The following is a 24,335-nucleotide window of genomic DNA, read 5'->3' as shown; positions in this document are numbered from 1 at the left end:
TAAACAGGATATGTCTGATCATGTCACACACACCACATGCCCAGATAAGGTAGTAAAATGTTAAAATCACATTTATCGATGAAAGGTTTTTATCACCATTGAAAGCAAAGAGAATGTACAAAAACACAGCAAAAATTAGCAAAAAAACACTACTTGTGAACAAAGCATAAGGGGTGATGGTGGTGGGAGGTTTCTCTCTCTTTTTAATGTACCTTATATATGTTATTATACAGGAAAGAGTATTTCCTAACATTTTTTCCTGTAAAATCTATTTTATCTTCCGTTTTGTATGTTTTATTGTCTGTCCATAAACATGGCATATCACCATGGCAACATTGTTTCCAGCAGTAACCTGAGAGTCAAACAGCTCTGTTTCTATCCAATTCAGCGATTTTACTGCCCTCTCAGACATCCTGGAACTGTCTTCCAGAAAAATACTCGAGTTTCCCATTGACTTCCATTATACTTGAGCAGTCTGACATGATTGATTTGACTAACGAGCACCTGAGCATTTTAACCCCTTAACCCCCGGGCGATTTTTCCATTTTTGTTTTTTGCTCCCCTTCTTCCAAGAGCCGTAACCTTTATATTTTTCCGTCAATATTGCCATGTGGTGGCTCGTTTTTTGCGAGACAAGTTGTACTTTTAAGTGAAACCATAAGTTTTAACATATAGTGTAGAAAATGGGAAAAAAAAATTCTAGTACAGAAAAATTGCAAAAAAAGTGCGAATGCATGATTGTTTTTGGGATATTTTATTTACTTTGTTCAATATATGGTAAAACTGATGTGTCTGTGTGATGCCTCAGGTTAATACAAGTTTGTAGACACCAAACATGTATAGGTTTACTTTTATATAAGGGGTTAAAACAAATTCAGAAGTTTGTTCAAAAAGTTCCACACTTTTTGCGCCATTTTCTGCGACCCATAGTGTTCAGATTTTTAGTGATATGGGGCTCAGTAATGGCTAATTTTTGTGTCTTGAGATGACACTTTTAATGGTACCATTTTTGCGCAGATGCTACATTTTAATCGCCTGTTATTGCATTTTTTCACAAAATTTGCAATGACTAAAAAACGTAATTTCTGCGTTTGGAATTTTTTTGTTGCTACGCCGTTTACCAATCAGATTAATTAATTTTATATTTTGATTGAGCATTTCTGAACGCGACGATACTAAATATGTGTACATTTTTTATTTGTTTAACTCTTTAATTTTCAATGGGGCTAATGGGGGGTGATTTGAACCTTTAGGCTTTTTTATTGATTTATTTTTTTTAAACTTTTATTTTACTTTTTTTATTTTACTAGGGGACTATAAGGATCAACAGTCTGATTCATTTCTGTACAACAGAGCTGCTCAGATCAGCAGAAATGCTCGTCTTCTGTTACAGGCTGCACACTGCCGGCTGTAACAGGAAGTGAGTCATGATAGAGACAGGAGTCATCACATGACCCTGTTCTACCATGGCAACCATCGGCTCCCCATGATCACGTCACAAGTCCTTGATGGTAGGCAGGTAAGTGCGCGTTAACTGCTATGGGCATTTAAATCACGCTGTCGCTTTTTGACAGCGCAATTTAAAGGTGTTAATAGGCAGGGGTGGATCGCAGATCAACCTGCGCCTGTGAGGCACAAATGAGAGGCACAAGTTGAAAGTTTTACAATGGCCCTCACAGTCTCCTGATCTGAACATAATTGATAAACTTTGGCTAAACCTCAAAAGAGCAGTGCATGCAAGATGACCCAGGTATCTCACAGAACTGGAAGACTTTTACAAGTTAAAATGGATGAAAATCCTTAAAGCAAGAATTGAAAGACTTTTGGCTGGCTACAAAAAGTGTTTACAAGCTGTGATACTTGCCAAAGATGTGCTAAGGCTTATATTCAGGAGATGTCTTATATTTTCCCATGAACAATCCACATTTATTCTTGAATAATAAAATCATGTTTATTCAAATATAATAAGTCATCACATTTTGGAACCTCAACATTTTGTGTTCATCGTATTCAGATGCACACTTTCTTATCTGATCTGCTATTCTCATGATGCGGAACAAGTCCTATAGTGGTGGGTACATACCATTTTCACAAAGGTTTTAATTATCTGCTTAAATTTATTATTCTTTATGTACTGCTAAGTTTACCCCCAAAAGAAAGCAGACACCCCCTAAAAGATTTGCACTTACCAGACCCCAAGTAATTAGGTGTTGGCAAGTGACTGGTCTCTCATATACAAATCTGCATCTTTGCATTTCTTTTATGAAGAGTCCTGCTATATTCTTTAACTTTTTTAACTGTTTGGACACTTGCTTGTAGAACCACAACTAGGGCTTATTTTTGGAGTATAGCCTATATATTAGGCATATTTTAAAAAGCCCCCAATATCTTACTAGGGTTTAATTTAGGGGTAGGTCTTATTTTTGAAGAAATAGGGATAAGCAAAACGGTAACAATGTTTTGAACTTTTACATTTCAGGCTCTATATCTCACCATCCACTACATTTTTGAGCGTGAGACTATCTTTATTTTATAGACAATCATCTTGGCTAGCTCATACATAAATATGACTTGCAACTAATTGGCACATGGTTTAGACATGCAGATTCTTATCATGTTACTACATTGTTACTGTTTTATTTCTGGTGTTTGAAAAACATTTTTTCCTGTATACTAGAAATTACAACCTATTCTCACATTCCCTAATAGCTCAATGTTTTATTAGGTGGATTCCCAAAAGGAAAGGTCACTGGTTCAAATTGAGGAACTGCTTGAGGCTTCTGCCACACTCACCTGAAATTGACGCACGTGCCGAGAGACACGTATTTTCCCTGCGTGTTGCGTGCAGGTAAGTACGTGTCTCTGGTACGTGCGTGACACGTGTGTTCTACGTGTGCTATCCGCGATAGCACACGTAGAATCGGTAATTATTATACTCACCTGGTCCTTCCTGATGTCCGCGCTGCTGTCCGTGGTGCTGATCCTCGGTCTCGAGCCCTCCCGTCTCCCCGCTGCTGCTGCTGCCAGGCAGTGAAGTGAATATTCAATGAGAATAATGAGCGGCGGTCGGCAGCAAAAGGCAGCAGCGGCAGAGACAGGAGGGCTGGAGAAGGTGAGTTAATGTTTTGTTTTTTTTTCACTGACATGTGTGTTTTCTCCGGCGCGTGTCACACGGGACCGCATCCACACTAGACCCGTGTGGTACGGGTGCGGGCCGTGTGACACCCGTGCTGCCGGAGAAAACACTGACATGTCAGCGCTTTGAAAATCGCACACACGTACAAACGCACACGGACACACGTTCCGTGTGGTTTTACGTGTGTGTGCCTGCTACCATAGGGTAGCATTGCTGAACATGTCTCCGTGCCGCCGGTACGTGTAAAAAATGCCAAACACGTACCGGAGGCACGGATGTGTGGCGCTAGCCTGAAGAAAATTTCTCAAGAACAGAGAAGCAGCATCTTCTCAGCCAAGAAAATTGCCAAACTGTATCATGTGAGTGCCACGACATTTGAAAAAATACGAAATGAAGTCCATCCATCCATTCAAAAGCCAAGACTTGTATCACAACGTCTGTCAGTTCTGGTTCGAAAAACAAGGCAGTGGAGATGGGTCGTATGCTTTTTTTAAATAGTAAAGTCATAGATGTCCATGCAAGCACCATGCGATCCACGTTGCACAAATGGTGAACAGAAAAAAGGAAAAGAAGCCTCGACTTCAATGTCATCATAAAAAGTGTTGGCTTGAGTTTGCAATTAGGTATGGAAAGTGGATAGTAAAATATTGGAAATGGGCTATTTGGAACGATAAGACGAAAGTCAATAGACTAGACTCTGATGGGTGTTAATGAGTCTGAAAGAGACAAAGGAAAAGGTGGATAACAAATCGAGATATTGAAGGAACGCCATAGGTCATGAAGGGGTTGTCTAGTCTAAAACAATAAGTCTGCAGTTACTTCACACGCACTGTACACTGCGAGGATTCTCCAGTGTCAGGGTCGGGAATGGCAGTCATGTGACTACAAGTATGCGATATGCAGACTCTCGGCCACAATCTGACTTAAGTGCTGTGGCCTCACTGAATGCAAGTGTATTGAACAAGGCCAGAAACAGTTGGATTCTGCCCCAGAGCCTGAATATTGCATAGTTGCGGCCACATAACCGCCATTCCCAGCTCTTACACAGGCAAACCCTCACAGTGTACAGTCTGCAGTCAAATAGAGTGACAAAGTAAGTGCAGATTTTTCATTTTAGAACAGACTACCCTTTCAAGGCAAGTAGAAAATAGCTACCCTATTTGCCTGAAAATAAAATAAGACCTACCCTGAAAATTAGCCCTAGTAGGATTTTGGGGGCTTTTTTTAGTATTCTTAAAATATAAGTTACACTGCCTCCAGTCACCAGGGACAGCCAACTGCTGTAGAACACATGTGGACCTGACAGCTGATTTGTATGTGAAAGCCCATTCACCTGCTAGCTCTATTTGTTTGGGGTCTGGTAAGTGTAATTCTTTTACGAGGTGTCCGATTTCTTTTTGGGTAAACTTAGCAGTATATAGATCTATTAGATGTGACAAGCTTGGCGCTTTATCCTGCTCTTCTTGTTGCCCTGGCGTGGTGGCAATTGGGCAAATAGCAGGGGTTAATAACAGCCAACAACTGCTACTAAGCCCTAGAATATTGATGGGAGGCATCTATGAGACACCCCATCTCTAATCTGTAAGTGAAAGTAAATAAACACAAACACCGGAAAAATCCTTTATTTGAAATAAAATACAAAAAACACCCTCTTTTACCACTTTATTAACCCCATAAACACCCCAGCAGGTCCGACATAATCCATACAAGGTACCACGGCGATTAAGCTCTGATACATCCCAGTCACAGCGCACAGCTATAGAGAATGACTGCTCGCTGTGAGTGCAGAGACTGAATGAGCCGCAATGAGCAATGGTGCTGGAGGTTCCCACCTGTGACCGCATATAACCTGAGTGACGTCATAACTCATCGTTGCGAAGTCATTTTCTGTCTGCACTCACAGTGGACAGTCATGCTCTATGGCTGCTTGCTATGACTGAGATGTAGCAGAGCTGAACCGTCGTGGGACCACGTGTGGATTATATCGGACCTGCAGGGGTCTTTAGGGGGTCAATAAAGTGGTGAAAGATGGTGCTTTTAGTATGTTATGCATAATAAAGGATTTTTCTCTGTGTTTGTGTTTATTTATTTTTACTTATAGGATTAGTGATGGATGGGTCTCATAGAACCCTACCCTTCACTAATTTTGGGCTTGATAACAGTTGTGCGCTATTATTAACGCCTCATTACCCCAATTGCAACTGCAACAGGGCAATGAGGAAGAGCTGGTAAAGTGCCGAGCTTGTCGCATCTAATGGATACGATAATCTCAGGTGGCTGCAGCTTGCTGTTTTTAGGCTGGGAGTGCAATAACGATGGCCTTCCCTAGTCTGAGAATACCAGCACCCAGCTGTCAGACTTTATCTTGGCTGGGTATCAAAATTGAAAGGGACTGCAGACAGTTTTTTTTAATTATTTAAATAATTTTTTAAAAAGTCGCAAGTTATTCCTCTTATTTTGATACACAGCTAAGATAAACTCAGGACTGTGGGCTGCAGCCTTTAGCCGTGAGCTTTAATTGTGCTGGGTATCATAATATTTTTGTTTATTTATTTATTTTTACTGTTTGGGTAGAGTCACACTGACATATGACTCACACCAGTGCAATCTGAGAAAATCTGGCATTGCTCTTGGCCCCATGTAAGACAATACAGCAGCTAACATCTGCAAGTTTTTCCTCAGCCCTAATCGGACTGAGGAAGAAATAGCAGCATGCTGCGATTCTCCTACCACTTGCACCCATACAAGTCTCTCTTCTTTTCTGCTTGTCTCTAATCTATTTCAGCTTTCCTGCCTGTTTCTTGTTTCTCTCTTCCTTCTTGCCTGTGTGTGATCCCTTTCTTCATTCCTGCCTATCTCTTGTCTCTCTCTTGTATCCTGCTTGTCTCATTCAGATTTCCTGCCTGCCTCTTGTCTCTCTCTTCTTTCCTGTCTCTTGTTTCTCTCTGCTTACCTGTCTGTCTCTTGTCTCTCTCTTCTTTCCTGCTTGTCTCTTGGCTATTTCAGCTTCCTTGCTTCTCTCTAGTCTCTCTCTACTTTCCAGTCTGTCTATTGTTTCTCTCTTCTTTCTTGCCTATCTATTGCCTCTTCCTTCTTTCCTGCCTGTCTCTTGTTTCTCTCTGCTTACCTGTCTGTCTCTTGTCTCTGTCTTCTTTCCTGTCTGTTTCATGTTTCTCCTGCCTCTTTCTCTCTTGTCACTTCTTCCATCTTTTCTTTATCTCAACTTCCACTCTTTTCTTTCGTCTGCCTCCATCTCTAGCTCCGCCCCTCTGGTTAGCCCCACCACATCCATGTTTCTCCAGTCTGCATGGTGTGACACAGCTGGAGGGTAGGGCTCTGCTATTAGACTCCTGTTTCTGCTGACTGTAGGCCTGGTGAGTATTTGTTCCCTATATCAAGACAGCTCCTGAGCAGCCTGCAGTCAGTGCTCAGTGCTATCTCTCAGAGGGCAGCACAGTCAGCGCTCCTGCTGCAGGAGGATTGTGCGGCTCCCTTAGAGACAATACCAGATAGGTGGACTTTAGGGATGATCAAATACCCTATTATTTGATTTGACGAATATCCGACGAATACCTCACCGCTATTCGAGTATTCGCGAATATTCGACCCCCAATGTAAGTCTATGGAAAACCAGAATAATTTTATGTTGAACCTGTCGGTGACCTGTGGTGACTGAGGAAAAGGCTGAAATGGATGGGAAAAGGCTGAAATAGTATAGGCACAGCCTGTAGAAGGTGCCTCACTGCATTTCTGGTGTCTTTGAATAACGTGATCAGAGCAGCACGCGGCGTTTACGTAGTCGCCAGAACAGCTCTCAAACCAAAGTAAAAGAGGGGTAATTGCTAAGAAACAATTTCTAGTGCCTAATCACTGTAATAAAACGTCAAATCAAGCCCCGACCTCCCAAAAAAAAAACTTTAGCATATGTTCACACATTTCGTTTTTTACATTTTTCCTTCTTTTTCGATTAGAAAGGGCTGTAACTTATACATTATATTGGTGTCTGTCTCACACCTCCTTTTTTGGGACATATTTGACAGCACTATAAAAGGTCAGCTACAATGTGCCCGTTGGAATGCTAACCTTACCCTCCTCCTCCTCCACCAGCACCACCGGCTCCAGTGGCTCTCTACTCAAATGTAGGAAGGGCAACTGGCTGTCCTCATATCTCAGACTTCTTAGGGCTCTCAGGTGGGCCCTGTAACATACATTGGGGAGGGATGGCAGTCATTTGTAGTTTTCTGCGTCCTCTATATCATTACTGTGAAAGTTGGAATACGTACTCCATAACACTTTACAGTGCTATTGCCAATGTGGCCATTTGGGTGTTGGCCTTGCCAACAACCCAACTCCTCCTCCTCCACCAACACCACCGGCTCCAGTGGCCCTCTATTTAAATTCTATTCAAATGATTCTGAAATGTATGCTATATGGACAAACGAACGCCTTTCTGGGGCATCGAAGCCGATGTCGTTGATGATAATTGCATCTGACCAAAAGCAGGTTGGGAGCAGGAGGAATCAGCGCCTGCTTCCTAGACCGCAGTTTGTGAAGCATGCAGCACCGTGGAAGTGGCAGTTGTTTCACTCTGGAACTCAGGCTTTATTCCACTAAAACCGAGGATTTAAAAAAATTCCGTTTCCCCAGGGGATAATGGTTCAGACACCATGGAGCACAGCATCAGAAGGTACTCCCAATAGCTATCAACAGCTTTTTTAAAAAAAATTGGTAGGATTTGCAACAGGGCATAACATGCTAAAAAGTTTAATACATTCAGTTTCCCCAGGGGAGAATGGTTCAAACACCATGTAGCACCGCATCACAAGGTACTTCCAACAGCTCCCAACAGCTTATTTTTTTAAAAAAATGGTAGGATAAGCAACAGGGCATAACATGCCAAGGAGTTTAATACATTCAGCTTCCCCAGGGGATAATGGTTCAGACACCATGGAGCACTGCATCAGAAGGTACTCCCAAAAGCTCCCAACAGCGTATTTTAAAAAAATTGGTAGGATAAGCAACAGGGCATAACATGGCAAGAAGTTTAATACATTCAGTTCCCCTAGGGTGTAGTGGTTCAGACACCATGTAGTAAAGCATCACAAGGTACTCCATAGAGCTCCCAAGAGCTTATTTTAAAAAAAATTGTTAGGATAAACAATAGGGCATAACATGCCACGGAGTTAAAAAAAATTCTGATTTTGCAGGGGGCCATGTGTAACACACCGTGGAACACAGCATCAATAAAGAACACAAATAGAGACTGCCTGACCAATAGTTCTAGACAGTGTAGCCTCGACAGTGCTTGTGCCAGTGCATAATGTACAAAGGTTTGAAAAATATTGTCCTGGGTGATTGGGCCAAAGATTTACATCCTAGCAGCATAACAAGATAGATTAGTCATGCGGTCTCATTAGATGATAGAAGACAAAACAGTCTTGAATGAGAAACAATGGAACTTATTTGAACTTAAGAAATACAAATTTTGGGGCTATACTTATTATTGGGTATTGTTAACAGGCAGCCTGAGATACTGTGGGGCAATATATCTATAGTTCATTTTGATCATCGTCAAACTGTCTGCACTTTCCGTGGATAGTCGTGTGCGACAATCTGTTATTATTGATCCCGCTGAGCTGAAAACACGCTCAGACAACACACTTGCAGCAGGGCAAGCTAGCACTTCCAAAGCGTATAAGGCAAGGTCTGGCCAACTGTTGACCTTGGAAAGCCAATAGTTAAAGGGAACAGTAGACTCAGAAAGCATGCGGATACGGTCACCTACATAGTCCCTCACCATCTTACTTAACTGTTTCCTCCTTGTCATCGTTCCCCCAACTGTTATCTGATTCGCAGTTGATGGTTTGTGGAAAATGGACCAGTTTTGGTACATTAGTCCCCCGCCTGTGTTGCTCCTACTATGCATAGCCCTCTCTTGTAATCTTGTTGCGTGAGATGACACGCTACCTCTGACGCCAGCATGATCTGAGGGTAATCATTTCATCAACTGCTCCACTACAGCCCTTTTGAATGTTTCCATAGTACAATCCTTATTTGCCTCGTCAAGTAGCGAAGTGAATTTGTCTTTGTAGCGTGGGTCAAGGAAGGTACATAACCAGTATTTGTGGTCTGCCAAAATGTGGACTAGCTGACAGTCATGAGATAGACAGTGTGACATGAACTGTGCCATGTGTCCCAGACTCCAAACTGGAAATTTTTGTGTGTCACTGCTAAGAATACATTCTGTCTCCCTAAACCTCCTCTCCTCCTCAGTCTCTTTCTCTCCTCCTCCTGCTCCTCCTCAGGCCATCCATGCTGGACAGCCCTGAAGCTTGGGTTGTCAATCCCTTGGTTACCAACTTCAAAGCATTCCTGTTCTTCATCATCCTCCTCATCCTCATGATGCTGAGCAAAGGTGGCCTGAGCTTGTTGGGCGAGGTTGTGTGGATTACTAGCAACCATTGTGAATTCTGGATCCACAGACAACTCGGGTGCATGAACACTTTGGTCAGTCAGACCATCCAGAGAGTTTTTCAATAAACAAATCAGTGGAATGGTAATGCATCCTCACTGCTCACAATGTTGGTAAAGTAATCAAAATTCTCCAAGTCCTGAAAAATGTCTGCAATCCACACCCACTCGGCAGTACTTATGTCTGGCAGCTACGTCTGACGGGCATGTTCCAGCTGTAATTGGGATACTGCCCTCTGCTGCTCATGGATCTTGGCCAACATATGATAGGTTGAATTCCATCTCGTAGGGAGGTGACGAGGCAAGTGTAAGCGCTGCTTCAGCACTACCAGCACTACCAGGCCAGCAAAAGAGGGAGATGACTTGCGGAAATGTGCGCTAATACGTCGTACCTTGGAAAATAGGTCTGGTATCCCAGGGAATTTCTTCAGAAAGTGCTGAACTACTAAATTTACAATGTGGGCCATAAAAACAACGTGTACAAGCTTTCCAAGTTTTAAAGCCGCCACCAGATTACGACCATTATCGCACACTACCATTCCTGGACGGAGGTCCAACGGCTCAAGCCACTCATCTGTCTGCTCAGTTAATGCTTTCAAAATCTCAGGTGCCGTGTGCGATTTGTCACCAATACAGATGAGCTTCAGTAGAGCGTGTTGCCGCTTAGCCGAGGCAGTGCTGCAGAGATCCCAGCTAGGGAATGATGTCAATGGTTGGACACCGGCGGATGTTGCGGAGGATGCACAGGAGCCAGATGAAGAGTAGGAGGAGGAGGGAGTTGTTGCTGTGTAGGAGGCTACTGAAACTGTGATTGAAGTGGGCCCCGCTATTCTGGGTGTGGGAACTATATGGGATGTTGCTGGCTCAGAATCTGTACCAGCTGCCACCAGGTTCACCCAGTGTGCCGTCAGTGAGATGTAGCCCCTGTCCACTTCCGCTTATCCACGTGTCTGTGGTTAAGTGGACCTTCCCTGTTATGGCATTGGTGAGAGCCCGTTTGATGTTTACAAACACGTGATTGTGGAGTGCGGGGACAGCACAACAAGAAAAATAGTGGTGGCTAGGCACAGAGTACCGATGTTCTAACACCACCAAAAGGTCGCGGAAAGCCTCTGTTCCCACAAGCCAATACGGCAACATATCAAGGGCTATCAATCATGCAATGTGTGTAGTTATGGTTTTTGCCCTTGGTTGCGTAACGGGGTATTTTTGCTTCTTTTCGAAGGTCTGTAGTAAGGACAACTGAACGTAACACTGGGACATCGAAGCTGATGTTGTTGATGATTGAGTTTGGCCAACATGAGGTTGGGAGAAGGAAGCATAAGCACCACCTTCTTGCACACCAGTTTTGGAAGCAGGCAGCCCCGGGGAAGTGCCAGAGTTTTTGAGTCTGGAAATCGTGTTTTTCACCTAGAGCTGTCAACCACCTAGTGGTTTGCTTGGCTAACACATGGTTTCTCATGCTGGAGGTGCCCAAGCTTGAAGTATTTCTGCCTCTGCTCAGCTTGGTCTGACAGATTTGACAAATGGCAACCATTTAGTCTGAAGGATTCTGGGAAAAAAACTCCCACACAATCGCACCACGGACCCTTGGACTCTGAGATGGCTGAGGTGGTGCACGGACCCTTGGACTCTGAGATGGCACAGGTGGTGCATGGACCCTTGGACTTTGAGATGCCACAGGTGGTGTTATGTGTACAGTTGATTGACTTCTGGCAGTGGTCAAAACCCTATGTCTTACAGCCTTTTTACAGACTATGTGCACATGCTCCTCTGCACTGCTGCTCTCACAATCCATGCCACCCGTCCATGTTGGATCAGTCACCTCATCATCAACCAGGTCGTCTTCAAATTCCTGAAGGTCAATATCTTCGGGAATGGTGGTTTCAGGCTGACCTGATGGCAACTGTGTCTCATCATCCTCCAACACTTCCACCTGACTGCCCAGCATGTCACAGCCAACAACAGGGCTTTCTTCTGGCCTTGGGTGCTCAAAGATCTGTGCATCACTGCACACCACGGCCTCACCTGCGTTGGTGGTGGTGTGCGGTGAGAGGCAAGAAAGGTCAAAGGGTCCCGTAAACAGTTCCTCAGAGTAACCTGCTTTGGTGTCATGTTTCCTTAGAATACTGATGTTGTAAGGAAGGAAACCAGGCTGAGGATTCGATGGGCCAGCCTTGAGCTACTCAAGACTGTCTGTGTGGACCCTTGGGATTTGCTACTCGACAAGTAACTGGAGGCATTTTCTGCTTGCCAACTCGTTACCTGTTCGCACTGTTCAGGGCGCAAGAGTGCTTTCCCACGTAGACAAGAAAATTGGCATAGGAAGGCAGAGGTAGATAAAGCAGAAACCTTTTTCTTTGGCTCGATCACACTGCTTGGGCGACCACCACTGTCACTATCACCTCGTCCACGGCCCTTACCCCCTATTTTTCCCATTTTTTTGTTTTGATTATTTGAAGGTGAATACTGTAACATGACCTTTTCTGCAGGCAGTGGAACAACACTGATGCCGGGTTATTAAACTTGTGTTAATAGTTTCTCATGATAGCTGTTTTTGTAAGTCTAAAACCAAAAGGTACCTTTATTGGACAAACTACCACTTGGAGAAGTCGACAAAGATGTTGTGAATGCTTTCAGCCCCAAAAGAAAGGGTTTGACAACCCTTTTATTTTAGTATTGGTTTTTGGCACTCAGACTGTGTTTTAGTAAGAGCAAGCCACTATGTAGGTTCTCTAAAATATGAAGCCCCCAAAATTACACTAGGTGGCTGATAGGAAGGTACCGGCCTTGAGGCAGAAGTAGTGCCACTGACACCAAGTATTAATAAAAATTGGGTAACACTGAGACTGTGTGTTAGTTGCAGCAAGCCACTATCTAACTTCTGTAAGATAGGAATCCCCCAAAAGTATGCTAGATTGCTGCTAGGAAGGTACTGGACTTGAGGCAGAAGTAGTGCCATTGACACCAAGTATTAATAAAAATTGGCTAACACTGAGACTGTGTTTTAATAAGAGCAAGCCACAATGTAGGTTCTGTAAGATATGAAGCCCCCAAAATTACACTAGGTTGTTGCTAGGAAGGAACTGGCCTTGAGGTAGAAGTAGTGTCACTGACACCAAGTATTAATAAAAATTGGGTAACACTAAAGCGGGTTTTACACGCTGCAACATCGCTAGCGATGTCGCGAGCGATAGCACCCGCCCATGTCGGTGGCGCGTCATGGGGTGATCGTGCCGTAGCGAACAATATCGCTACGGCAGCATCACACGCAATTTCTTATTCACCGACGTCGCTGTGGCCGCCAAAAAATCTCTCCTTTAAGGGGTTCGTTCGGCGTCACAGCTGCGTCACTAAGCAGCCACCCAATAGAAGCGGAAGGACAGAGATGAGCGGCCGAAACTTCCCGCCCACCTCCTTCATTCCTCATTGCCGGCGGCCGCAGGTACGATGTTGTTCCTCGTTCCTGCGGTGTCACACATAGCGATGTGTGCTGCCGCAGGAACGACAAACAAACTGTGTTCCAAACGGGGAACGATTTTTTAAAAATGAACGACGTGTACACGACAAACAATTTGACACCTTTTTGCGATCGTTACTGATCGCAAAAAGATGTTACACACAACGACATCGCTAAAGAGGCCAGATGTGCGTCACCAACACCGTGACCCCTACAATATTTCGTTAGCGATATTGTTGTGTGTAAATGGGCCTTTAGACTGTATGTTAGTTGCAGCTAGCCACTATTTAAGTTCTGTAAGGTATGATTCACCCAAAAGTATGCTAGGTTGCTACTAGTAAGGTACTGGCCTTGAGGCAGAAGTAGTGCCACAGACACCAAGTATTAATAAAAATTGGGTAACACTAAGGTGGGATTTGCATACTACGACATCGCAGGTGCGATATCGGTGGGGTCAAATCGAAAGTGACGCACATCCGGCCTCGCAGTCGATATCGTAGTGTGTAAATCCTTTATGATACGATTAACAAGCGCAAAAGCGTCCTTATCGTATCATCGGTGTAGGGTCCGACATTTCCATAATTTGGCAACAGCGACAGGTACGATGTTGTTCCTCGTTCCTGTGGCAGCACACATCGCTGTGTGAGAAGCCGCAGGATCGAGGAACATCTTCTACCTGCATCACCGAGGCTCACACCGGCTCTGCGGAAGGAAGGAGGGGGGCGGGATGTTTACGTCCCGCTCATCTCCGCCCCTCCGCCTCTATTGGCCGACTGCCATGTGATGTCGTTGTGACGCCGCACGACCCACCCCTTAGGAAGGAGGCAGGTCGCCGGCCAGAGCGACGTCGCAGGGCAGGTGAGTGCATGTGAAGCTGCCGTAGCGATAATGTTCGCTACGGCAGCAATCACAAGATATTGCTGCTGCGCCGGAGGCCGGGACTATCGCACTCGGCATCGCAGCATCGGCTTGCGATGTCGTAGTGTGCAAAGCCCGCCTAAGACTGTGTGTTAATCCAGCTTTACACGCTGCAATGTATCTTTCAATGTGTTGGAGGGGTCACATCGTAAGTGAGGCACATCCGGCATCGTAAGGTACATTGTAGTGTGTGACAGGTACGTGCGATTGCGATTGAACGAAAATCCGTTCATCGCATACACGTCGTCCATTCCTCATGAATTGAACGTGAGGTTGTTCAATGTTCCCGAGGCAGCACACATCGCAGTGTGTGACACCCCGGGAATGATGAACAGATCTTATCTGCGTCCTGCGGCTCCCGGCCGGTAATGCGGAAGGAAAGAGGTCGGCGGGATGTTTACGTCCCGCTCAGCTCCGCCCCTCCGCTTCTATTGGCTGGCTGCCGCGTGACGTCGATGTGACGCCGAACGTCCCTCCCACTCCAGAAAGTGGACGTTCGCCGCCCACATCGAGGTCGTATGGACAGGTAAGTACGTGTGACGGGGGTTAATCGTTTGTGCGGCACGTTCAACAAATTGAACGTGCCACACATACGATGGGGGCGTTGCAAATCGCATACGATATCGTATGCGAAATTGCAACGTGTAAAGCAGACTTTAGTTGCAGCAAGCCACTATCTAAGTTCTGTAAGATAGGAATGCCCCAAAAGTATGCTAGGTTGCTGCTAGGAAGGTACTGGCCTTGAGGCAGAAGTAGTTCCACTGACACCAAGTATTAATAAAAATTGGGTAACACTAAAGGGCCCGTTACACGCTACGATATATCTAACGATATGTCGTCGGGGTCACGTCATTAGTGACGCATATCCAGCATAGTTTCACATATCGTAGCGTGTGACAGTTACGAGCGACTGTGAATGAGCAAAAATACTCACCTTATTGTTGCTCGTTGACACGTCGTTCATTTTCAAAATATCGGTCAAATTCCTGGATGTAGGTTGTTTGTCGTTCCCGGGGCAGCACACATCGCTCTGTGTGACACCCCAGGAACGACGAACACAGCTTACCTGCATCCCGCCGGCAATGCGGAAGGAAGGAAGTTGGCGGGATGTTATGTCCCGCTCATCTCCGCCCCTCCACTTCTATTGGGCGACCTCTGTGTGACGTCGCTGTGACGCCGAACGTCCCTCCCTCTTCAGGAAGAGGATGTTCACCGCCCACAGTGAGGTCGTTTGGAAGGTAAGTACGTGTGACAGAGGTTACCGACTTTGCGCGACACGGGCAACAAATTGATGGGGGCGGGTGCGATTGCACATGCGATCGCACGATAAATTGCCGTGTGTAAAATGGCCTTAAGACTGTGTGTTAGTTGCAGCAAGCCACTATCTAAGTTCTGTAAGATAGGAATCCCCCAAAAGTATGCTAGGTTGCTGCAAGGAAAGTACTGGCCTTGAGGCAGAAGTAGTGGCACTGACACCAAGTATTAATAAAAATTGGGTAACACTAAGGGGTACATTGCACGCTGCGATATCGCTACTGCGATCTCGTCTGGGTCAAATCGAAAGTGACGCACATCTGGTGCCGATAACGACGTCGCAACGTGTAAAGCCTAGAAGCACCGATAAACGATCGCAAAAGCGTCGAAAATCAGTGAGTAGTGTCGGTCATTTCCATAATTTGGCTGCAGCGACAGGTATGATGTTGTTCCTCGTTCCTGCGGCAGCACACATCACTGTGTATGAAGCCGCAGGAGCGAGGAACATCTCCTTACCTGCATCCCGCCTGCAATGAGGAAGGAAGGAGGTGGGCAGGATGTTTACATCCCGCATATCTCCGCCCCTCCGCTTCTATTGGCCGCCTGCCGTGTGACGTTGCTGTGATGCTGCGCGACCTGCCCCCTTAGGAAGGAGGCGGGTGGCCGGCCAGAGCGACGTCGCAGGGAAGGTAACTGCATGTGAAGCTGCCGTAATGATAATGTTCGCTACGGCAGCTATCACAAGATATCGCATCTGCGACAGGGGCGGGGACTATCGCGCTTGGCATCACTACAATGGGCTAGCGATGTCGCAGCGTGCAAAGTACCCCTAAGAATGTGTCTTAGTTGCAGCAAGCCACTATCTAAGTTCTGTAAGATATGAATCCCCCAAAAGTATGCTAGGTTGCTGCTAGCAAGATACTGGCCTTGAGGCAGAAGTAGTGCCACTGACACAAAGAATTAATAAAAATTGGGTAACCTGAGACTGTGTTTTAATAAGACCAAGCCACTTTGAAGGTTCTGTAAGATATGAAGCCCCCAAAATTACACTAGGTTGCTGATAGGAAGGTACTCGACAAGTAACTGGAGGCGTTTTCTGCTTGCCAACTCGTTACCTGTTCGCACTGTTCAGGGCGCAAGAGTGCTTTCCCACGTAGACAAGAAAATTGGCATAGGAAGGCAGAGGTAGATAAAGCAGAAACCTTTTTCTTTGGCTCGATCACACTGCTTGGGCGACCACCACTGTCACTATCACCTCGTCCACGGCCCTTACCCCCTATTTTTCCCATTTTTTTGTTTTGATTATTTGAAGGTGAATACTGTAACATGACCTTTTCTGCAGGCAGTGGAACAACACTGATGCCGGGTTATTAAACTTGTGTTAATAGTTTCTCATGATAGCTGTTTTTGTAAGTCTAAAACCAAAAGGTACCTTTATTGGACAAACTACCACTTGGAGAAGTCGACAAAGATGTTGTGAATGCTTTCAGCCCCAAAAGAAAGGGTTTGACAACCCTTTTATTTTAGTATTGGTTTTTGGCACTCAGACTGTGTTTTAGTAAGAGCAAGCCACTATGTAGGTTCTCTAAAATATGAAGCCCCCAAAATTACACTAGGTTGCTGATAGGAAGGTACTGGCCTTGAGGCAAAAGTAGTGCCACTGATACCACGTATTAATAAAATTTGGGTAATACTAAGACTGTGTGTTAGTTGCAGCAAGCCACTATCTAAGTTCTGTAAGATATGAATCCCCCAAAAGTATGCTAGTTGCTGCAAGGAAAGTACTGGCCTTGAGGCAGAAGTAGTGCCACTGATACCAATTATTAATAAAAATTGGGTAACACTAAGGGGTGCTTTACACACTGCAACATTGCTAGCAGTAGCTAGCGATGTCATGCGCGATAGCACCCACCCCCGTCGCTCGTGCGACATTTGGTGATCGCTGCCGTAGCGAACATTATCGCTACGGCAGCGACACACGCACATACATGTGCAGCGACGTCGCTGTGCTCGCCGAACAATCCCTCCCTCAAGGGGGAGCTGCGTTCGGCGCATAGCGATGTCACTGCGGCGTCACTAAGTGGCCGGCCAATAGAAGCGGAGGGGCGGAGATGAGCGGGACGTAACATCCCACCCACCTCCCTCCTTCCTCATTGCCAGTGGACGCAGGTAAGAAGATGCCGCAGGAACGATGAACAACATCGTACAGGTCGCAGCAGCGATATTAAGGAAGTGACGCCGAACGTCCCTCCCCCTTCAGGAAGAGGATGTTCACCGGCCACAGCGACATCGCTCAGCAGGTAAGTATGTGTGACGGGGGTGTCACGATTTTGTGCGACATGGGCACCGATTTGCCCGTGACGCACAAGCGACGGGGGCGGGTACGATCGATCGTGAAATCGCACGATCGGTCAACTCGTGTAAAGCAGGCATTAGAATGTGTGTAAAGGTCCTGTCACACACAGTGATAAATCTTTGGCAGATCTGTGGTTGCAGTGAAATCATGGACATATTGTTCCATTTGTACACAGCCACAAACCTGGCACTGATTGTCCACAATTTCACTGCAACCACAGATCTGCCAAAGATTTATCTCTGTGTGTGACAGGGCCTTTAGTTGCAGCAAGCCACTATCTAAGTTCTGTAAGATAGGAATCCCCCAAAAGTATGCTAGGTTGCTGGTAGGAAGGTACTGGCGTTGAGGCAGAAGTAGTGCCACTGACACCAAGTATTAATAAAAATTGGGTGACAATGAGACTGTGTTTTAATAAGAGCAAGCCACTATGTAGGTTCTGTAAGATAAGAAGCCCCCAAAATTAGGCTAGTTTGGTGCTATGAAGGTATTTTGCTTCAGGCACAAGTTGCCACTGACACCTAGTATTAATAAAAAATTGGGTGACACTCAGATGGTGACTGACAGGCACTACACTGCACCTGAACCTATTGTTTTTACAATTTTGGGACCTTTTTTTTTTGTAAGTTGTAATACCTATTACTACCGTAGTATAACAGACACAAGGGATGTAGCAGTGCTGAGATTGTTGATTATTAGTAGCAGATGTCAGGACAGCTTTAAATCTCTCCATGCCTGTGAATAAGCTCTCCCTATATCACGCACTGCAGTAACAGACCGTATGCACCACTAATAAGAGGATTTTTTTTGTTTAACCCCTTCACGACCGGCCGATTTTTCGCTTTCCGTTTTTTTTTCCGCCATTCTTTTTCTGAGAGACATAACTTTTTTATTTTTCAGTCAATATGGTCATGTGAGGGCTCATTTTTTGTGGAACGAGCTGTACTTTTAAATGAAACCATCAGTTTTACCATATAGTGTACTGGAAAACGGCAAAAAAATTCCAAATGCAGAAAAATTGCAAAAAAAGTGCGATAGCACTATGGTTTTTGAGATATTTTATTCACTGTGTTCACTATATGGTAAAACTGATGTTTGGGTGTGATGCCTCAGGTCAGTGCGAGTTCGTAGACACCAAACATGTATAGGTTTACTTTTATATAAGGGGTTAAAAAAAAATCGGAAGTTTGTCCGAAAAAAGTGGCGCATGTTTTATGCCATATTCTGTGACCCGTAGCGTTCTCATTTTTCAGGATCTATGAGCCAGTGACAACTTATTTTTTGTGTCTCGAGCTGACATTTTTAACGGTACCATTTTTGCGCAGATGCTACGTTTTGATCGCCTCTTATTCCATTTTGCGCAAAAGTTGTGGCGACAAAAAAAGTCGTTTTGGCGTTTGGAATTTTTTTGCCGCTACGCCGTATACTGATCAGATTAATTGATTTTATATTTTGATAGATCGGGCGTTTCTGAACGCGGCGATACCAAATATGTGTATATTTTTTATTTTTTTAACCCTTTAATTTTCAATGGGGCGAATGGGGAGTGATTTGAACTTTTAGGTTTTGTTTTTTTTAATTTTTTAAAACTTTTTTTAACTTTTTTTTTTTTTATTTTACTAGTCCCCCTAGGGGGCTATTGCGATCAGCAATCCGATCGCTCTGCAGTATCTGCTGATCACAGCTACAAGGCTGTAAACAGCAGATACGCTCTCTTTCTCTTTTGCTATGCCGCTGGCACAGCGAAAGTGAAATCAAGTCAGGTGTAGTACAGGAGTCATCACATGACCCTGTGCTACCATGACAACTATCGGAAGTCACGTGATCACGTCACATGACTTCCGGTATTGGGCGGTAAGTAAAAGTTTACCGCGATCGCGCTTATAAAAATATTGTCACATATTGACAGCGCCATATAAGGGGTTAAACGGCACGAGCAGATAACGATTCTGCTCGTGCCTAGCAGGCACACATCTCAGCTGTGAAAATCAGCTGAGATGTGTGCCGATCGCAGCATGATGCTGCCGGCAGACCGCAGGCAGTAACGTTATGACCGCAAGGACGTAATTTTACGGCCCGCGGTCGTTAAGGGGTTAAAACAGGAATGGCTGTCACCAGACTAAGCAATGAAGTAACACTATCCCTATACCTTGTTCTATGATTTACACTGCTGCTAGCACACAGTGGACAAAGTTTTCTGCCATTACAAGGACTATTTTGGATTCTGCAGCAGGAACACTATCTCATAAAATGCACTTCACTGTCCCTATACCTGTTTCTATGATTTACACAGCCACTAGCAGCTAATGCTAAATATCTTCAGCCCTTACAAGGACTATTTTGGATTGTGCAGCAGGAACACTATCTCATAGAACGCACTGCACTGTCCCTATACCTGTTTCTATGATTTACACAGTCGCTAGCAGCTATTACTAAATATCTTCAGCCCTTAGAAGGACTAGTATTAATTGGCTGGAAAAACGCTGTACCGCACACAGTACTGTCTAGCTACACCGGCAGCTCAGGAATGAATGCGTGCACAGAAAATGGCGGCTGCCTTATATAGCCCCTATTACACTGTGCGACCAAGCCAATCACAGTAACACTCCAACAAAGATGGCTGTGGCATTACTGAGAGGGCAAGCAATGTCAGATGTGTTCATTGGCTGGAAAAAGGCACCAGGAAGTCCAGAAATGAAAATGAAAGTATTGGCGCGAATACCATATTAGCTGCCAGATACCGAATACCTCATTATCCGCCGGATACCGAATAGTGGTGAATACATTCGCTCATCCCTAGTGGACTTCTTCTTGCTGGTTATGCGAACCGAATATGATTTCAACAACCGGTTTGGAAGAATCGGTAAGAACCGGTTGAATTCCACCCCTGCTTATGTACAACAAAAGTGTTAATTCTACTGATAATATCTCTTACTTGCATTAGCACAGTGTTTCCCAATCCTCAGGAAAAAAAACAACAGGTCATGAAGAAAACACACGTGCTGCTAATTATTGATTTTGTAGAACTAAATCATTCCCTTGTGCAATATTATGAAATTTCTTAACACGCGATTTGTTGGGGTTCCTCACGGACTGTATTGGGAAATACTTTACCAGCATTATGGATAATGATGTAAACATTTACGTTTTATTTAGTCTATAATATAAAGACCCAGTACAAACAGTGACAGAGCAGGAAATAACAATTTGTGCATTTGGAGCTGCACTGTACCTCGTTAAAACTTTTTTTAAGGTCATGATTTAATCTTTCCTTCTTTGCCAATAAGTAATTATGCCTTAAATTAATACATTTGCTTTTATCATCTTGTCTAGCTTAGATAAATTGGTGTGAAAATAATATATTTGTAACTTGCACAACAGAAGAGAGGTGTGTAAACATGATGTATCACAGGCACCTTAAAGCACGACTTGAGCGTATTTTTTATTTTTATTGCACCACTGGAGTGGTGCGTTAAATGCAAGCCCCTGCCCCCTGCCTGATACTCACCTTCCGGCGGCTTTACCTTCACCTTTTGTCACAAAAATAGTACTTTCTGCTGACTTTTGAATTTCCTGCCAGAGGATAATGATTCCGCCAACTCATAATTAATGGCTTAGATTGGCATACTTGTGAGGGATTTTCTAGAGAGCTTCTGTGTGATTAGCAAGCTGCTATCTTCAAATTAGCAGTTAGACAGCAGAGCGCCCATTTTCAGTTCTTGCACAGAGACCCGATAAAATACATTCTATGGGGGTATGTTAAAAGAAACGTGCAGGAGACCATTGGAGCCCTGTAAAATGAAAACCGTGAAACAGTCAACAAAGTGGAACAGCAGGTAGAGATACTAAATTCGTATTTTGGATTTTTTTTTCTCCAAAAAAATCATAATAGAAGTGACAGTCAGGAGGAGTCCAAGGTGACAATAAGCAAAGGATTGATAGGAGACCACTTAGCCAAGTTAACCCCTTCACGACCGCGGGCAGTAAAATTACGTCCTATTTTAACGTGACTTAACGACCAGGGACGTAATTTTACTGCCTAAACTTCATTTGATTGCCGTAGCCATAGCAACGGCTTTCAAATGATGTCCCCTGCTGTTTCTTACAGCAGGGGACCTTTGCTTGACCCCAGGGGGGGGTGGCATCGCCACCCCCCATAGGCGATCGATGTGATTGGCTGTTCAAATCGGAACCGCCAATCACATTGATCACGCTGTTTTCGGCAAAAAAAATATGCCAAAAATAGCGTGATCTTGTAAAATCCAGCTAGGATCGGGGCTGCAGCAGCTCCGATCATTGGCTGGAAGCAAGCAGACACCGTGGACCCCCTGCAGCACTGATTGGAGCGATCGTGCGATGACGCGCAATCGCTCCAATCAGTGTGCAGTGGGGCGGTCTGATCTGCCGGTGGCCGCCCTCCCCAGGCCTGTGCTGGTCTGGGGACCCTCCCCCAACATGTCTGCAGCGTGCAGCACTGGCTGGTACTAGTGGTACCACGCCACCGCTGCTGCTGCCGCTGCTGTCACGTCACGTCGCAGGAGCAGGAGCGGTGAGTATTGTGCTCACCTTGCAGCCCCTGTGCGTGCCCCCCTGCGATCTGCCCCCCCCCGACATCCCGATCTGCCCCCCCGACATCCCAATCTGCCCCCCTGACATCCCGATCTGCCCCCCCGACATCCCGATCTGCCCCCCGCCATCTCTATTCTGCAGCTCCTCCGGTATCCCTCCTCCCCTGCTCTCTTGCAGCCCCTGCGCGCTCTTGTGATTTGCTCCTGCGCGCTCCCGTAATGGCCCCTGCCCGTGCCCCCCTGCGATCTGCCCCCCGCCATCCCGATCTTCCCCCCCACATCCCGATCTGTCCTCCGACATCCCGATCTGCCCCCCCAGACATCCCGCTCTGCCCCCAGACATCCCGGTCTGCCCCCAGACATCCCGGTCTGCCCCCAGACATCCCGGTCTGCCCCCAGACATCCCAATCTGCCCCCAGACATCCCGGTCTGCCCCCAGACATCCTGGTCTGCCCCCCGACATCCCAATCTGCCGGCCTCCCCCGTGATCTCTCTTCTGCAGCTCCTCTGCTCTCCCCCTCTGCTCATCCCCTCCCCCTCTGCTGTCCCCCTCCCCCTCTGCTGTCCCCCTCTGCTGTCCCTCTCCCCCTCTGCTGTCCCCCTCCCCCTCTGCTGTCCCCCCCCCCCTCTGTGTCCCCCCGACGTCCTCTTACCTGTCTTCTGTCTTCACCGGCCGATCACATCTGCCTCCATCGCTGGATCCTTCTTCCTGGGTCTTCTGCTGAGCTGTCCAACTTCCTGCCTGCTGGCTGCTGCTGTAAAGCTGTTCCTCCTGCTAATCCTCTGGGTACTGTGAGTATAACTTTTTTTTTTTTTTTTTTTTCCTCTATCCCCTTTCTATTTTTACACCTCATGCGTCCGTGCGTCCCGCCAAGCGCTGATCAGGGATGCAGATAACGTATCTGCATCCGTGGTCAGTTTTTGGCGGGACTTTTTTTCCCGTATTCCCGACGCTTTTTGTATTGCATCTGTCCGTGCGTCCCGCCGAGCGCTGATCAGGGATGCACATAATGGATCGGCATCCCTGCTCAATTTTTGGCGTGACAAAAAGTATCGGGGATACGGAAAAAAAAGTCACGCCAAAAATTGAGCAGGGATGCCAATCCGTTATGTGCATCCCTGATCAGCGCTCGGAGGGACGCACGGACTGATGCAATACAAAAAGCGTCGGGGATACGGAAAAAAAAGTATCGCATCTGTCCGTGCGTCCCGCTGAGCGCGGATCAACATCCCTGCTCAATTTTTGGCGTGACTTTTTTTTTTTTTCCGTATCCCCAGTGCTTTTTGTATCTCATCCGACCGTGCCTCCTGCAGCGGCCGATCAGTGCTCTGCGTCTGTGCGTTTGAAAAGTCAAATGGCGTTCCTTGTCTTCTGAGCCCCGCCATGCGCCCAAACAATTGATTTCCACCACATGTGAGGTATCTGCGTACTCGGGAAAAATTGCACCATACGTTTTATGGTGCATTTTTTCCTGATACCGTTGTAAAAAGAGAAAAAAAAAAACTACCTTGTTGCTGCAAAAATTTAAAAATTTTTTTTTTAAAAAAAATAAATAATTTTCACGGTTCAACGTTATCAACTTTCAGTGGAGCCCCTGGGGGTACAAGGGGCTCACTAAACATCTAGATAAATTCATTGAGGGGTCTAGTTCCAAAATGGGGTAATTTGTGGGGGAGCTCCACTGTTTAGGCACCATGGGGGGGGTCTAAAAACGTGACATGGCGTCCGCTAATGATTCCAATCAATTTTGCTGTCAAATGGTGCCCTTATCTTCTGAGCCCCGCCATGCGCCCAACAATTACTTTCCACCACATGTGAGGTATCTGCGTACTCAGGAGAAAATGGACAATATGTTTTATGTTGCATTTTTTCCTGATACCCTTGTGAAAAAAAAAGCTACCTAGTTGAAGCAACAGTTTTGTGGTAAAAAAAATTTTTTTTCTTTTCACGGCTCAACGTTATAAACTTCTGTGAAGCCCCCAGGTGTTCAAAGTGCTCACCAAACATCTAGAAAAATTATTTGACGGCTCTAGTTTCCAAAATGGGGTCACTTGTGGGGGAGCTCCATTGTTTAGGCACCTCAGGGGGTCTTCAAACCTGACATGGCGTCCGCTAATGAGTGCAGCTAATTTTGCATTCAAATGGCGCTCCTTGCCTTTCGACCTCTGCCGTGC

Source organism: Anomaloglossus baeobatrachus, chromosome 3, assembly GCF_048569485.1.
Source record: "Anomaloglossus baeobatrachus isolate aAnoBae1 chromosome 3, aAnoBae1.hap1, whole genome shotgun sequence".
NCBI lineage: Eukaryota > Metazoa > Chordata > Amphibia > Anura > Aromobatidae > Anomaloglossus > Anomaloglossus baeobatrachus.
This window is presented reverse-complemented; position numbering follows the sequence as displayed.